The sequence below is a fragment of the Cygnus atratus genome, chromosome 6, assembly GCF_013377495.2.
Source record: "Cygnus atratus isolate AKBS03 ecotype Queensland, Australia chromosome 6, CAtr_DNAZoo_HiC_assembly, whole genome shotgun sequence".
Classification (NCBI taxonomy): Eukaryota; Metazoa; Chordata; class Aves; order Anseriformes; family Anatidae; genus Cygnus; species Cygnus atratus.
This window is the reverse complement of record NC_066367.1, coordinates 40198425-40215106: the sequence shown is the minus strand read 5'-3', so window position 1 is coordinate 40215106 and position 16682 is coordinate 40198425. Positions and strand designations below refer to the sequence as shown.

At 38.5% G+C, this 16682-nt stretch overlaps 1 long non-coding RNA gene across 2 annotated transcripts; it reads left to right on the top strand.

The window, feature by feature from the left end:
* The first annotated feature begins 4466 nt into the window (after positions 1–4466).
* LOC118257722 (uncharacterized) lies at positions 4467–16649 on the top strand. Of its 2 annotated transcripts, XR_004781686.2 has the most exons (7): positions 4467–4569; positions 6963–7068; positions 8371–8447; positions 9565–9664; positions 13093–13201; positions 14063–14299; positions 15652–16649. It is a non-coding gene; the product is annotated as an uncharacterized LOC118257722 (long non-coding RNA). The 2 variants fall into 2 exon arrangements; XR_004781685.2 differs by having other exon boundaries at positions 14063–16649.
* Positions 16650–16682: the final 33 nt, after the last annotated feature.

The following is a 16682-nucleotide window of genomic DNA, read 5'->3' as shown; positions in this document are numbered from 1 at the left end:
GGTAGAAACTGATTCAAATTCTCCACTAATTGCTGCTGGAAGAGCAACTTCCTGAAACAGTAGTGATTATGTGATAATCCTTGGAAGTACATTAATAAGTTGGAAAATGGAGGAAGGGAATTGTGAATTGCCCCTGCTCAGGTTTGGCTGGTTGTAGTTCATAGCAGGGGTAACATTGTAGTAGTATGGCATTGAAATGTGATTGCTGTACATACACAGAGGAATAAAAATAGAAGTTTAACAAAAAGAAAATGTTATGATTGATAGTCTTCACAGAATGTCATAACAGTTATTCAACAGTGCTAAAGCTGAAGAATCAGAATTAGTTTTGGTATAACCATTGTTAGTATGATAATTATGGGGATGTTCACCTTGTGAGCTAGATTACAGTCTTGCCTCATTTCAGTGAACGGGTCAAGGCTGAGGACAAGTAAATTTCAAGTCTCTCTCTAGTTGCTACCCCATTAGCTTTTTCAAAGGCACTGTTGTACAAAGTGGCTTGTTGTGTATATCTACTGAGGTGCCAATCACTCGGAAGGCAGGGAGGAGGAAGCAGAGATGCAGGGACCCCTCTCTTTTTCCCATCGGACTGTAGAATTGGATCAGCATATATGCAGCAGTAATGTGTATAGGCCTAGTCATGTGGAATCCGTAAATAGTTTGGGTTGCAGGCTGTGGAAGTCTTGGGAAAGCACATTTTCCTTGTGATCTTGTTTACATGTTGCTTGGAAAGTGCAGGAAAGGATTTTTTTGTACTATATTGGTGGGGAAACAAAAGTATATCATAAACTCATAGATGTAACTATGTATAGACAAGCTGCCGCTAGGTGGTGGTCAAGAAGGTCAAGAGGATTTTAGCGTTTGTAGGACCAACAGAGCTGGCAAGCTGAAAAGAGCTTTCCCAGCTCTTCATACCTTGTAACAGACAGGCTTTCCAAAGTACACAGCTTAGAACCCTGTGCATCACTAGGTAAGTTTCATGCTGCTTGCTTACAGAGAAATCTTCATCTTAATGTGTTTGTCCCTATTGCTCCTTGCACAACAGCTTCTGAAACATTGGTCCAAACAGCTTTTATGGTCGTGATCATTAGCTGACGCTGTATCTTGAACATTAGTTTAAAACCACTTAGATTAGGAAGGTAATCACTGAAGCAAAGAAAAATGCGTGGCAGCCTAGTCTGCAAAATAATAGATGGAGACACGGCGTTTTCAGAGTGACATACATTTTTGAGCAATTAGTTAAGTCAGTAGGCTCTGCTGAACTACCTTCTTAGGTTTAAGGTATGTTCTCAAATGTGTCATTTTCAATCTTGTTCAAGCAAATGGTCTCAGAAGTTTACTTGTTATGTGGGAAAAGTTTGAAAAAGAACATCTGAGAGTGGCTTTTCTTAGTCTTTTTTACAAGCTTCATTGTCAAACTTCATAACTGGTGAACAACAGAACAGGATGGATATTGCAGTTGGGTTATAATGGAATTTCCTTTGTAGGCCTTCCTATGTCAGGCGTGAGCAGAGGACTCTACAGGTTAGCATACCAATGAAATGTAAAAGATTTTCTTTCTTAGTTACCGTTCTCTGAATGTATAACAATGTCAGCAAGCTAGACAGGTTCAAAATAAATGCCTTTTTGACAGTCAGTGGATGGCCTTATCCCTGTTTCACTGTTTGGGATTATAATTGTGTACAATATTTGGAATTAGATAAATCTCTTCCACAACATCTTAGTAACCTCTCCAGATGAGTAGCAGCTTTAAACAGGATCTGGATCAATAGGAGTGCTGGGGAATTTACAGCCAGGCTGGAGAAATATATATTTTGTTCCCATATTATGTACTCATTTAGGACTGATTTTTATGCAGAGGGAAAATTGTCAACAGTCAGCATTTCAGGTGCTATGATGATCTCAGTTTCCTGTACCTCTCTGGTCAATCTGGGGAAGCACCGGCTGGTTCTGGATTTACTTAACTATTTGAATAATTTTAGGACATAGTCAATGAGCTGTGATTCAGTGCTGTGACTTGATTATGAGTCTTTGTAATTAGCGGGAGATCTTTTGCATTTAGTCCTAATGCAGATCAATGTCTTCTCATAACGTGTAATTGCTTTGTGCTGATGCACTTGGATATAATTCATTTCATACTCCTCCTAGTCAAGAAAAAGGAATCTACATATGCCTTAAAGAACTAGCTAGAAATTATCTCACTAAGTATCTTGCTGCTTGAACTATTCTTTTTCATGTAATTCATGTAAAATAGAACAGACCACAAGGAGACATTTAATATGAAAAAGAAATGGTATGTGTAAAGATGTTTAGCAGTATTTAGGGTACCCTTAAGTAGTAAGGCGATGGAGTGCCTGTGATTATCGGCCTGCCCTTGGACTCTTTCACGGAGTGGTCGCCTTCATGGCTAAGACCAGGGCACTGGCTGACTTGACACACTTGTCCTGCCTTTGGGATGTCTGTGGAAGCATTACTGCCCTGCTCTCTCAAGAGCAGTGCCTGCTTTGCTTTTTACAGCACTGTTGATGTCTTCTGCCATGAGAAGTTAAACTTTGTTTCTTCCTGTGGTGGGTAAGTGCTCCTTGTGCAAACTGCCTACACGCAGCTGTACCAGACAGCTTTGCGACCCTGCTTGTTATTAGCTACTGCCACACCCGCTGCATTCTTTTGTAACTACTTTTATTCCCTAGACTAACCACAGCAGCGAGAGCTTTCTTTCTATTTTTGTAATTTAATAGCATACCTTCCCAGTAAACGCTGCCTTAGTGTGCACTTTTCCTGGCCACTGTTCAGAAGAGGAGTGAGTGATCAGCACCTGAAATTCCATCTGTCCGTGTTAGCCCGCCTGCCCCGGCTCTGTGGCAGCACTCCCCAGATCTTCAAATAATGCGTAGGAGACATGTTAACTCTTTATGCAGTTTGAGCAAAAAGAAATGCTTTGAACTTATAAAGAGAACCAAAACCTTAGCATTGTGTATGAATGCCCCCGTTCAGCAATGGAGTGGGCAGTTACATATGATGGTATCCTAAAGAAGCCATTGCATTCTCTTTATCAAACTCCACAAAGCACTCCTGTTCTGATAGTATTTCTTGTCCTCACAGCCCCTTCTAGAGCTCGCTTAGATGTGACAAAATCCTCAACTTTCTCTTTCAACTTTGCTCTAGGTCTTTTTTTTTTTTTTAAATTATATATTTTTAACTGGAGAGGTTCCACAGACAAGGGGAACTGTTGTCTTAATTGTTTGGCTGCATAAGCCAGCGTGTCACTTGAGATACAATGTGCAGCTTCTTGCTATTCTTACTGGCAATGTGTTTTAGAACAGATAATCATCACCGTTCTTAGAATTACTAAATCCCTTTGCTATAGGGAAAGAGCCTATTTTAAAATACTTAGAGCCACAAACTTCACAGTGGATGAGTAAATGTTTGGTTTTCTGCTCTGTGCATATGCTTAACCCTCCTCCTAGTAGTTCCACTGATGGAGCTATGAACTTCGGCCATTTAATTTCCTAGGGTAACATTGCTGCTGGTTACTGGAAGGTTCTGTTGTGCTTCACTAGGCCTTCAGCTAACACATGGATAGATATCTGAATCCAAAAAATTCACCGTTAGTGATCAGATTGGATGAACTGATGAAAGCCCACCCTAGAAATTTCAGATAGCCTGCACATTAGCTGTGACACGTAAAACTTTCATATGGCATGCTCTTTTCCCAATCTTCAGTAACTAATGAAAAAAAAAATCACTTGTGTGAAAGTACTCAATTTCAGTAGAAATAGGAATAAAAATGTTGATCTTCTTTTCCACAATAATACTTTTTTATTGTTTCCTAACTTCCCTACAAAGTTTTTGTATAGATGCATGTTACAGTCTGAGGACATGCATGTGCTGTCTGGGGTATACAGAAGTTGCACTGCTAGCAGTAGCAAGAAGCTCAGTTAACAATTTGGGTATTTACCCAGTTTCTTGGACAGAGCTTGCAGCCTGCACTGAGTTCCATACTATAAAAGCTACATATTTAATAAGAATCAAAGTGGGTTAAAGGTATAGTTCCCAAACTGGGGTCCCTGAATTCATAGTCGGTGTTTTATAAAAGCGTTTTGTCATTACAGCATTTCCAGTTGCACATATGAGGAGACAGATTGATGTGCAATACAAATTACCAACACAACTGTAACCTGTTTTGCCCCTCCTCCCTTTAGTGTAAGACACATACTACAATCCAGTGTAAGCGTGTTAGTCTGTTTTTAAATCTCCTTTGTATTCTGTAATCTCCTCCAGCCAGATAAGTACTTTCCTGAGTGAAAGTTGCAACATACTAATATCATGAGATAAGTGAAATCAATGTAAATTAAGAACTAGTCTGAACTGAATGTAGTTGTCCAAAATGTTTTTTCCTTCTCTCATGAACTGTAATTACTCTAGCATGATGGTGCTGATCTGATCTGAAATTCCACATTTTGCAGCTCTCCACTGACCTTTGTGACCCTTTTTTGACCAAGAAACAAGGCAACTTCTCCACACACACCTACCGCTGTGGCGGGTGTTTTTGTACAGGTAGATGACAAGGTGAGATGACAAGGGCCTGAAGGATGCATCTAAGTAACAGTCTTTTGACTTGCTCACATTAGAAGAATGCTTTTTTCAGGCTCAGATCCTGAATCTTGCACACTATCTTTCTGACTCTTGCTTGTTTTCCAGTGTTTATGCTTTGGCTATTTTCATTTTGAAAATGAATGTCCTAGTGATAGGACAAGGGGAACAGTTTTAAACTAAGAGGTGAGATTTAGATTAGATGTTGAAGAAATTCTTCACTCAGAGAGTGGTGAGGCACTGGCCCAGGCTGCCCAGAGAAGTTGAGGCTGCTGCATCCCTGGCAGTGCCCAAGGCCAGGCTGGGTGGTGCTTTGGGCTGCGTGGGCTGGTGGGAGGGATCCCTGCCCATGGCAGTGGTGGGCTGGGTGGGTTTGAGCTCCCTTCTGACCCCAACCACTTTGTGATTCTATGATTTTACCTTTCTGCCCTTGAAGGATAATTATGACTAGTACAAATGAGACCCAATTTCGACCAACATAGTAATAGGAAGACAAATTCTGAAAGGTTGTGTTAGGTTGGATTATGTAACGCATAATGTTTTTTCATAGGTTTTGTTTTATGGCTTCCTTCATTTGAATTTAGTTTTATATTCGAATTTAGTTTTATATAAATTTGATTCAGCAGAGCCTGCTGTTCTCTGATCTAGAGGGATACCTGACATGCATTTGTATACAGAGGAGTGATGGTATATTATCATGAATAGGCCTTTCCTAACCTTCATTTCAATAGCAAAACAATTACTATTAAAACTTGATTTAAGCAGCACATGAAGCTTATTTACTGCAATAAGCTCTATTGTCGAACTTGCATTTAAGTGGAGGGTATAGTACAGAAATAACATGTCAAATGCCACACTGTTACTTACATACGAGAGTGATTGATATCATTCAATGCTTTTTATTAAGTAATGCATTCTAGTTGAGTTTGCTGATATAGTAGAGCTTTCTGATTTCATACGCCCAGTATCTTTTTAGAAAGTGCTGTATCCATATTGGAACTCTGAATTTGGTCTCAGCCCAGATGTGAGTCATTGCATGGGAAAACGTGAGCCTTGAGAGTGCTTTAAGCCACTGAAGAATGAAAGCATGTTGTTTTTCAGCTTTTTTTTTCTTCTTCTTACCAGAAAGTTACACAGAGTATGTAACTGTTCAGTAAGAGGGGGTAAAATAATCATATTGAATTATGCTAAAACCTCACAAAGCATTGAGTTACTTTTTGAATAAACTTACTAAACATATGCAGAAGTTAGAAAAATTGAATGAATTCTTTTCCTTCAAGCACCTTCCTTGACAACATACAAGGTTAAGGGAAAAATAAAGTATGACTGTGTTTCAGTTTCTTGTGTTTCAGCACTTAATCTGTAGGTGGTTTACAGGTTTTATAAAGACTTAAACATCTGATTTTCATTGGGAAAATATATGCTATTGCTTTTCACCTACCCTGTATGCTCTAGCTGCTGAAATAGCTGATAGAAAGTCTTAGAGATGCAGCACTGCAAGTGCTTTGTTTTGGCACTAACTATTTTAAAATGCTTAAATAAATGAAATCATGCTTACGGCAGATTGAAATTAAAGTAGACAAGTCTCAGAGGTCTCCCTGTTTTATTCTCAAAATTGAGGAGACAGGCTTTTGAAAGTCACATTTACCCTGGGCAATAATTTATTCTGGATATTTTACTGAAACTTGTACCAGGTTTGTGCAGACACACAGTCCCACACAGACTTGAGGAGGGGCTTAATGGATCAAGCTGTCTGTACAGTACCTGATCTATGTCTGTGTATTACTGTATTACGTCTGTCAGTTTTGTTCATTATTTTGCAAGTCTGCTTTTTTTTTTTTTTCTTTCAGTATGTTTTCAGAATAGATGTCTGGTGTGGGAAGCTATATAACTGATGATGGACTTGATTGTCCTACATCATATTCACAAAAGCTGATCAGAATTGTTTTTCTGGGTTAATCTGAACGTCCTCTAGAATGTTCCAGTTTTAAACACATCTGATTAGGTTTTATGAAAATAGCATAGCTAGGATGATTGCATGAGCAAGTCTAATTATGGTATAATTATCAACCCTCCTGTTAATTAAAATGCCATAAAGAAAGCTAAGTAAACATATTTATTTATTTATTTATTTTGATACCCTGGAACACCTAATAAGAGCAAAAAGTAAACTTCATATTTTTGAAACTATGTACATTTAAAACTGATGAATGCTCTGTAGGTTGTATTCATCTAAATATAAGGTATTTCAAATCTCTAATAACATAATGGCATCCATGGATGACGAAACAAATTGTAAAAAATATCTCTGTGATGGTAATTGTAAGGAAATGAAGAATCTTGCTGCTGATTTCCATTTTTCTCTGCAGACTATGACTCCTCCCACCTCCACGATGTGTTTGAAGAGATGTTTCTCCATATCCCCTGCAGGAATGCTCTGAACATTGCCTTACTCCTAATCTAGTCTTGCCTGAGGTAAAAGCTCAAGGTCTTCTCCCTAACAGGAAGTAGTATCATACTGCAAACAGTGTTTTATGTACTCCAGCCTTATACTACACTTTCATATTTTAGGGGCTTGGCTGGGAAAGAAATTGAACCGCTGGACGTTTTTCTGTCTTGCATTTCCTAGATTCAGTGACTGACAAATCAATTTCAAATCTGCCTTGATGATCAGAAGTGCAGATCTTTTAAAAACTTGAGTTTTGGATCCAGGCTCTGACACTATTCAAATCCTCAGCTAACAGCAGGGTGCTCAGAGAATTCAGCCAGCAGCATGCTCCAGTTTAGAATTTCCTGCAAGTTCATGGCTGAGTTTCGTGAAGACTGCTCTGCCACTGACATCTTCCCCTGGCAATGTAACAGAAAATTGAATAATTTTACGGTCAGGTGTTACAGGCTCTATAATGCCATACATAAGGTAGTCACATTGTGTTCTAGCTTTGGAAAATGCTATTACCTGCTTCACAGAAAATGGTTGTGAACGTTGCTCAGTACTCAGAGCAGGGCTGAGGCCTCTGCAACTGATTCCTTTGAAAAAGTTGGCCTACAAGGCATCAGACCTCTTGCTGTAGGTCTAGGCTCACAAAACCCAGCCATTTCAAGTCTCCCTTTCTACAGTCTGCTTGGCAAAGTGGGAGGAGTTTATCCCATGCGAACTGAAGGAATTTTGGCAGTCTCACCTTCTGGCGACCAGTACAGCTATGAGGGCCGCCCCATCATTTCCTGCCAGGCTGCCCCAACTTGGTGAAGGTGCATGAGGGTGCACAGCATCGGCGGCTGGGACATGGCTCTGGCTGTGCTCGCTGGGAACTGGGAACTACTGCCACAAGAGCAACAAGCTCAGCTGAACAAACTTTGCATCGGTGGGTGGGCTTGGCCAGCCAGCACCTGGGGGTGTGGTGCTGTGGCTATCTCATTTGGCTTAGTTTGTAAGAGAAAAATACAGCGTAGTGACTTTGCTAGCAAGTCACTTTGAAAGTATTCTTTCCTGAAGCAGTATGTCATTGGTTTTGAGCTTACTGAAGCCCTTTCTTAGACAACACCATGGATGTCTGTAAAGAATTGCATATGGACAAGAGCAAGCATTCGTATGAGTCTTACTAATTGAGTTGCTCGAGGTGCTGCTGGTTATACAAAGACATGCAAACATCAACCTTACAAAACTCATCATAACTTGCCTGCCAGTTGTAGGGCGTGCAAGAATGTTGGAATCCCGCTGAGCATGGTTGCTTTTCTTTGGAGTGGTTGTGCTTTGGGTGGTTTGCCTTTTCTCAACAGGAGACCAGAAGTCTACTGATTCACTGTTCCTTTTAGCATGAGGAAAAGGATGCTGCCCGAGAAGAGCTGGGAAGAATGTAAGTTAATCATAAAAAGTATTTGCACTTTAAAAACAAGAAAGCAGGTATCTCAGCTTTAGTGAAAAAGAAAGCCGCCGTGGTTTATCATTTACAAGCTCAGGTATGATCAGTATCGAGACCCATTTACAACCCATTGGCTGTAAATCCTATTTAATTATCTGATTACTGTTTTGGGGTGTAAATACAAGACAGTTGATGGATCGAGAAGAAATTTCAGACCAGACAAGTCCTTTCGTTAACTTGGAATATGGACATTTTTAAAGTGGGAAAATCATAGTTATCCTGAAATTAAATCTATGCTGTGACCTTGCTTCTTTTGTGCCAAAATGGGCAATGGAAAGAGCATACATTTTCTGATATTCTGAGAGTAGAAAAAGGGGCGTACATTGAAAGGTTTAGTCTCCAAGTGCTTTGGTTAACGAGTTCTCTTAAGAGGTCACTTACTGCATGAGGAAAATAGTTGCTTGTGTTGTTCCTCAACACTTCTTCAATCCTGCATGTAAAATTGTAATCATAGCTGTATGGGTGGAGTGGAGCACACGGAAGCTGGCTATGCTTAGTATTTTATGCGCTATTTATTTGTCACGGTACGTTTTTTGTTTTCTTTTGGTTTTAAGTGTGATATATTACGAATATATAAGCACAACGGTAGGGAAAACGTGGGGTAGGAAGACAGTCAAAAAATAGGATATGAAGAACATACGGTTTTGGACTGATGAGGGAATTCCTGACTTCAAGGACTGATACATGGATGCTAAAAAGTCATGACTTCTGACTGGTGAGAGCTGATTCTGTCTCTACGAGAAAACAGAAATGGGAAAAGCAGTGAGCTGTCTGTGTTTGTATATTCTTTGTTTGCTGCCTGTGTTTAGAAAGGTCCTTTTAAAATGAAAATTGGCAGTTTGAATGAATCAGCCTTGATTTGAAGCCTGCAGTTGTTGCTCAAAACCGACACAACTAGGCTGGTTCCAATGGAAAGAGTTTTCTAGAAATATGTGAATGCTATCCTTATGCAGTAGTCCCTGAACACTAGCCTCAGTGTTATACTGGAACAAATAGTACTTTAAGGCTTATGCACAATCTCTCTTCCTCTTTTTATCTGCTTGAAAATGAGGTATTTGCTGGTCCTTATGCAGAAACAGGAAGCTGTATTCCAATGCTCTTTACAGCTGCTGTGGAGATAACCTTTTTCTGTCTGGAAAGATGAAAAACGGGTATGTTTTCCATGCAGTTCAAAAGAACCCACATTTTGTTTTGCCATATACTCCTCAAACTGCATCTCCCTTTCCTCCTCCTTAGATTGTAACTGGCACATTGAGTTAGTGAAGATGCATGTTTATCGATCATGCTGTGCTAACCATATCGTTTTCCGTAATATTTCAGCTCCTATGGGGAAAGACATGGCCAAATTTTAATTTAGCTTAAAACAAATAATCACTGCTGCATATTTTTGTCATATTAAAAACAGGTTATTAATTGTACCTGTAAAAATATTCAGAACACACAGACTACTTTGCTTTAAAAAAAACAACAACAAACAAACAAAAAAAAACAACAAAGCCGAAATAAAATTTTTGACAGTCTTTTTATATACACCAATACAGAAACAGTAGATTTAGATTGGTTTCTTCCTTTGATTTGACCTTGTCCCACAGGAGATAATTTTATGTAACCAAGTCTAGAAGTTCACAGCCCATTTGACACAGCCCTTTGTTTTCAGTCCCTGTGCTATTTATTAATCAGAGGAAAAACACTTGAAAATATAGTCTGATGATCAAACTAAAATAAGAAGAGGAGAAAAACGCATTGATAAAATAAATATCCCAACATAAAATGTGTAAAATGTGTGTAAAAACACACATGGCTCAGGAGCTAGACAGATCTCCTTCTATAGAGGTATTTGGGTTGTGTTTATATTACATTTTTTCATAAAGATGATAAATATGGTTGCTGTTCTGATATTTTCTTAAAAAAAAAAAAAACAAAGAGCTTCACGAATGGTAACGATGAAAATAAAGCAAGAAAATGAGAAAGTGATTTACATCAAAGTTACTGATTCTTATCATAATGGCCACTACATACTGGGAATTTCAATAATTATTCTTAATCTGCTTAATGAGTAAACTTAATGTGTCCTACATAAAAAAGATAAATCTCAGTAAGAATCTCAAAAGATTTGTTTTCATTCTCTTGATGTTTTTAAGCTTTCATGATCTCTAGTAACTGTATTTCACGTTAGGTCATTAACCTAAGCACTAGCAAACTCAGTTTCTTTATCACCTTCCCTCCTGAAGGTTAATGACAGAATGCACAAAGGTGTTGATGAGACAGGCAGACTTAACTACATAGTCTTCAGATAAAAGAGGCCTATTTTAATGGACTTTTTTAATGTAATGTAGTAGCACATGATAAAAAAAGACGTAAAAATGTTTAACCCGTATGATTAAAGCAGTACATCTCAGTACCTAGAGTAAGAATCCAGGAAGAATATATAAAAGAGGAACTCATGTTAATTTGCACTAAGCTGCTTTGGATGACCACAAATCAAAGCCCAGCTGTGAGCTTTTTTTTTTTTTTAAACTGCCACTGTGAGTCCAGGCAAAACATGAGTGGCTGTCACATTACAGTAACAACCTGGGAATATCACTAATGAGCTTGCTAATTGTCATAATCAATAAAGGCTACTATGATCATGCTCACCATGCAAGCATGTGATGTAATTTCAACCATGCTGGCAACAGTCCCCTCTGCAGACAAGTGCTTTAAGATGTTTATGTAGCCTTGGTGCTGTTTTTAGAACTCTGCTAAACTGTTGTGGGTTTTGTTGTTGTTTAATGGTTGAAGGGACGAGTTGCATGGCTCTCTTCTACATTCCTGTAGTGTGGCAGTAAATAATTACCCAAGCAGAGATGAAGAGAGGTTGTCCCGTGGACCAGTCTGAGGAGTATGTCAAATATGCTCAGGCCCTGCTTGCTGCTGTCTTTTTGGCAGCAGCTGGAAGGAGCCTGGGGAAGGAATGTGCCTTTTGTCTGGAGCAAGGCACTGGGCGTTAGTAGTAGCAGTAATGCCTGCAGAAAGGGTGCTCAGCTTCACTCGGTCTCTGTTTGAGTTGAAGAAATATTAGGTCTAGGGAGTCTAAATTCTTTGGTGGGGAAATACCTATGTCTATATTACCTTTGAGGAGTTGTTCAGGAGCTTGAGGAATGGAAATCTCATGTTTGATATTAAACTTGTGCACCTTACGTGGTAATACAACACAACTGTACTCGTGTTCATACTTCCTATAATTCCAGTTTTCCTGAAGCATAAATGATTAGCTGCCGCTGATTTAAACCTATAAATAACTAAAGCAAAAAAAGAGATTACCAGGGACTGAACTCAGAACCAATGATTTAATTTGTAACAAAAGACAAACTTTTTTTTTTTTTTTTTTTTTTTTAGAATATGAAGAGTTTATTAAAAAAATCAGATCACTTCAGGGACAAAAGGGAGATGGATTTAGTTTAGAGAAAAGGATTTCCGTGGCCATCAGCTGAAATTGGCAAGGTTCAAATTGCAAACAGTATCACACAGGAATATAACTTTTTACTTCAACTCTCTAATCTCCAAATTATGCTTGATAATAATATGACCTGGTTTGACTCAGTGAAACATCAATTTCTTTTAAATGTACATTGGGCAGTCTAATGTAGAAATATGGTTGATTCTGGATGACTTGTTAAATTCACTCAGCCATCGTCAACTTTTTCACAAGGTTATGAACATTTAATCAGGAAGTACACTGAATAAACAGACAAGAAGACTGCTAGAAATGAAAATGTACAATGAACTATCCAAACAGCAGAAGGCTTAGTGAATGAGGCATTGTACACTTGAAACAAACAAACAAACAAAAAAACACCTTAAAACTTTTTAGAAATTAGCTTTTGTAGCTAACATATTTTTCAAGACATCATGATTGCTGCCCATGAATGCCACGCTTGCCAAAAGAAAAAAAGAAAAAAAAATAGCTTTATTCTGCACATAAACAGCAGCCAGTTTTTCCATTCTCAAATCCCAGCAACCTTAAGCTACTTGTGTCTGAAAAAAAGGCACAGAAAAAAATATTGCTATTCCTGTCATCAATCTCCATGAACCTCAAAAGGTGTAATACCTTCTCCTAGCTTACCCCAGATCATCTTTAAAATTACCTGCTTTACCTTTTTTTTTCCCATGATCTCTGTAATAGAGACCACATTACAATGTAAAAGTTTCTGAGTACCTAATTTTAGTACAGTTGGCCTAACCAAGTTTTAATTCCTAATTTGTTGAATTAATGCTACAGGATATAACACAGCACAACTGCATATTTTAAGTATATGAATAATTTTGTTGCTCTTTCCAGTTTATAGGAGGAACATAGCAGTTTCTCCTCTTAGCGTGTTTATAGTCCTGTATATCTTAGACTTTTGGAAGTCTGCCCATGCCTAATGCCACTGTATTTGTGCTGGCATTCAGCTTGATCACAGCCTGCAGAGGACAAGGTTTGCTCGGAAGGCAGGCAGGCGCAGCATCGGCTCAATGCTAGTTATTTTCAAGCTCTGCTTTGCCAGAAAGGGCCATTTACTTGTTGATGAAGACTGGTGTCTTTTGAAATCTGCAGGACGGAAAGGCGCCTCCCCAGGTGCTGATCAATTAGAAGTAACATTGCTCACAGCAGCAGTGCAGCCATACTTCAGTAATCATCCAGTTCCAAGGACTGATGGAGTAAAGTAAGTGGTGAAGCCAGAAATGAAGCCTTTCCTCATAGAAGATACAAATTAACAGCTATCATATATCTATATATAAATGATTTTGTGACAAAACTTTATAAGGGTTACATGTTTCTTGTCGTGGTCTTTGTGCGCAGGGAGATGCACGCCTCTCCCAGCCACCAGGGGCTGGGTGTTGGTAAAGAGCATTTCCTGCTGGCCCTGGCCAGCTCCTCTGTCACCAGCCTCGTGTTGCTTTGTGCCGTGGTATGAAGCTTCCTCCATGTTCCCTGCCCATCGCTACCTATGAGAGATGTCGGGTCTCCAGTGTTCTCAGAATGACAGCTTTCTTTCTAATCCCTTTATTTATTATTGTTCACAGCTGCCCTAATTTACCCATGGCCACAAACCCAGGTTTTTGCTTTTTTTTTTTTTTAATTAAATTGATGTTCACATTGTTACCTTTTATTAGTCTTATGAAAACTCAAACACAGAATGTACAAATGACTAGCGTCATTGGATGTCCTCTCTTCAACTAAACAAGTGTCTGTCAGCACTGATAGTCTGAAGACCATTTTTTTTTTTCTAGAATGTTTATGGTCCTCCTTTTAGGCAAACTTTTTTTGCATAGGTCATCTCTGCTCCTGTCAGGCTCATCCATGTCTCGCTTCTTTGGCTACCCCATAAAGTAATGTGGGTATGGCAAATAAATGTTTCATTTCATTTGGCAATTCACATGTACTCATGAGGTTGTTCTGATGTTGTCAGGCCACAGCTAGGTGTTCTTGCAATAGCTGTATGCATATTTCTTGAATTAATGTTTTAGGAGATATCCTAAAGCTGTGTGCTACGGTAAGTGGAGTTGCTCTGTTTTTCTCTCAGGATATGTTGCCAAAACATGCATCTGAGCATGCAGGAGAAATTTTAGAAGGCACTGCAAGACTGCAGCACTTACATGCAAGCTCATCTGCAGGGGACTCTGTGCAGCAGTGACACCCCGGTCAGGCAGAAGTGGCTCACCAGCCAAGATCCCCAGCTGACCAGAGCAAACGCCTGTGGTCAAAACATCGGATGCAGCCTCCGAGGAAAGGGGACCACATTGATTCACTAAAACTTCAGGTGTGGTAGCTGAGCATTCTGAACTCACGTATAACTTAAGTTTCCTACATTGTTCACAGAGGACACTTCTTAATCAGGCAGGAGTAAAGACCAGGGTCTGGATTTTTATTTATTTATTTTTTTTGAGGCCACTTAAACAATAATCCTAATTCCGTTAGGATTAATCTCCTTTTAATGCACATTTTGTGACACTTCTCCCCTCCTCCCCCATCCAAGATAGGGAATTACAGAGATGTTAATTTAAGCCCTTGTTTCCTATTGTTCGCCAGCATTTAGTGAGTATAACTGTCTCACTGAGGTCAGTGCTGCTTTTCATTGTCCTCTGTGGGAGTTATTTACATAAAAGGACAAGTATAAGGCTGCTGTTGAGTCTCACTGTACATCTTCTCAATCTGTTCTAATATTAAACTATTTAACTCCCCGATTTTGATACAGATTAGTTCTTCTTCTTTCAGTCCATTTGCAGATTAAGTATGGAAATAGAGAAGTACATTTTCCAGGGTGCTATTACTATTTAACTTCCAAATCAGCATTACCCTGTCTTAAGACATGGACTTTTTGAAAGTTAAACAAACAATCTTTTATCTTCCTCATTGGCTTATCAATCTGAATGCAAAATTGTGAATACAGTGGATTTTAAGAACATTTGCCTTATGTTTATGCTCCTGACATTTTGAAATAGGCCCAAATCCAGACTGCACTGTGAAAATGAACAATGAAATTAAATTGTGCCCTATTTTTCTCCACTTTCACACATTGTCTGAAACTGCATGTAAAGAGAAATTAACTAACATAATAATTCTAATGAGTATAGCACCAAGATGCAATGTGTAAAAAATATATAAGCAATTAAGACTGGTAAAAACAAAAGAAAATTAATGTAATGAAACAGATGTGCTATAACATAGAAGATGGGGTGATGTCCCAAGTCTTGTTGCTTTTGATCTTAATTAAACAGCCTCAAAAATCATTCCTTCATACAGCTGTTTGCTATATTGCATTGATTACCTGCTTTTTTGAGAGGTATTAGCAGATTCAAAGAAGAAAATACAGGCTATGTGTTTTCTATGTATAGAACAGACTATGATCCTGTCAGTCTACTATTGCATCGTCTACAGCCAATTTAAATCTTCCTGGGACAATGAAATACCAACTAAGTATACTTGGCTCACCTTTAGTAGGTAATAGGCATACCAGATAGATAATCAACAGTGATCTGCATTAATCTGTGTAGCAAAGCTTGTACATGACTCTGAAGGTAGTTAAAACTTGATGCGAGATCAGTGTTTCTTGTAAGAGTAATTTGGCCAAACTCAATCTGAAGTAAAAGAAACTATTTTCTCCCTTAACAGGAAAAAAAATAAAAGTCTTCTAGGAAGGAAAGGGCACAATCTGCACAGCACCAATCCTCAACAACACATCACACTGCAATCATCGGGGAATGTCATAGCTGTGTAAAAAGTTAAGCTATAACTTGTTACTTTTACTGGGCTGTTTACCCCTTAATTTCTTACACATTGTACAATCAGGAGGCAGAGGTAGCCCAACCAAGTACGGAAAAATTGCCTTGTTATCTAAACTTGGAGCAGTTCTGCTTACCTTTTATCATTTCACTGATGCAATCAGGATATTTGCAAATATTGGAAACTGAAGAAAATTGCAACGATGGGGAACAATAATTATGAGCACTATGAAGTTAAGAGATTCTGCAGAATGAGGAACGTACACGATGTAGTTACTTAAAATACTCAATGATTTGAATTATAAATAAATCCAAGGAGAATTTAGCCAACGTGGAGACTACACTTTATCTGAAAGCAAGAAGATATTAATTTTTTGGGGAGGAGGAAGGGGAGGAATAGAGAAGTGGTGGGAAGAAAACATGATAACGTTCTGAAATATCTTGATTACCTGCATCTAAAGTAAAAATACTAGTCTAGGGACTAAAGGGAGGGAAGTACATAGTTTCACACCTTGGTATGCCAGCCTGACAAATTTGGAATATATGCACTGTTGAATGGCCAAAATGGTTTTGATATATTTAACCTGCTTAAAACATATGATCAGACTTCACATTCATGGTATTTGTTTTTGAATACCACACAGAAAATAATAATAAAAAGAACAGGGAACAACTTTCCATGGATGAGACTTCCATATTTATTGTTCTTCCGTGTGCATAGAAAATGGCAGTGAAGTTTTTTATGAAATAGACAAGGAATGGGAGAGGTGTAGATATACTGAACTAGACTTTGTGCTTCAAAATTACACTATTAATTTAATTTTTTTTTTAATTTATAACATTTTCTTGGATTTTTTTTTGTGCATGATGTTTCAAATTCCTTTTAAAATGACACACTGCATTACAAATGGATGGCACTTT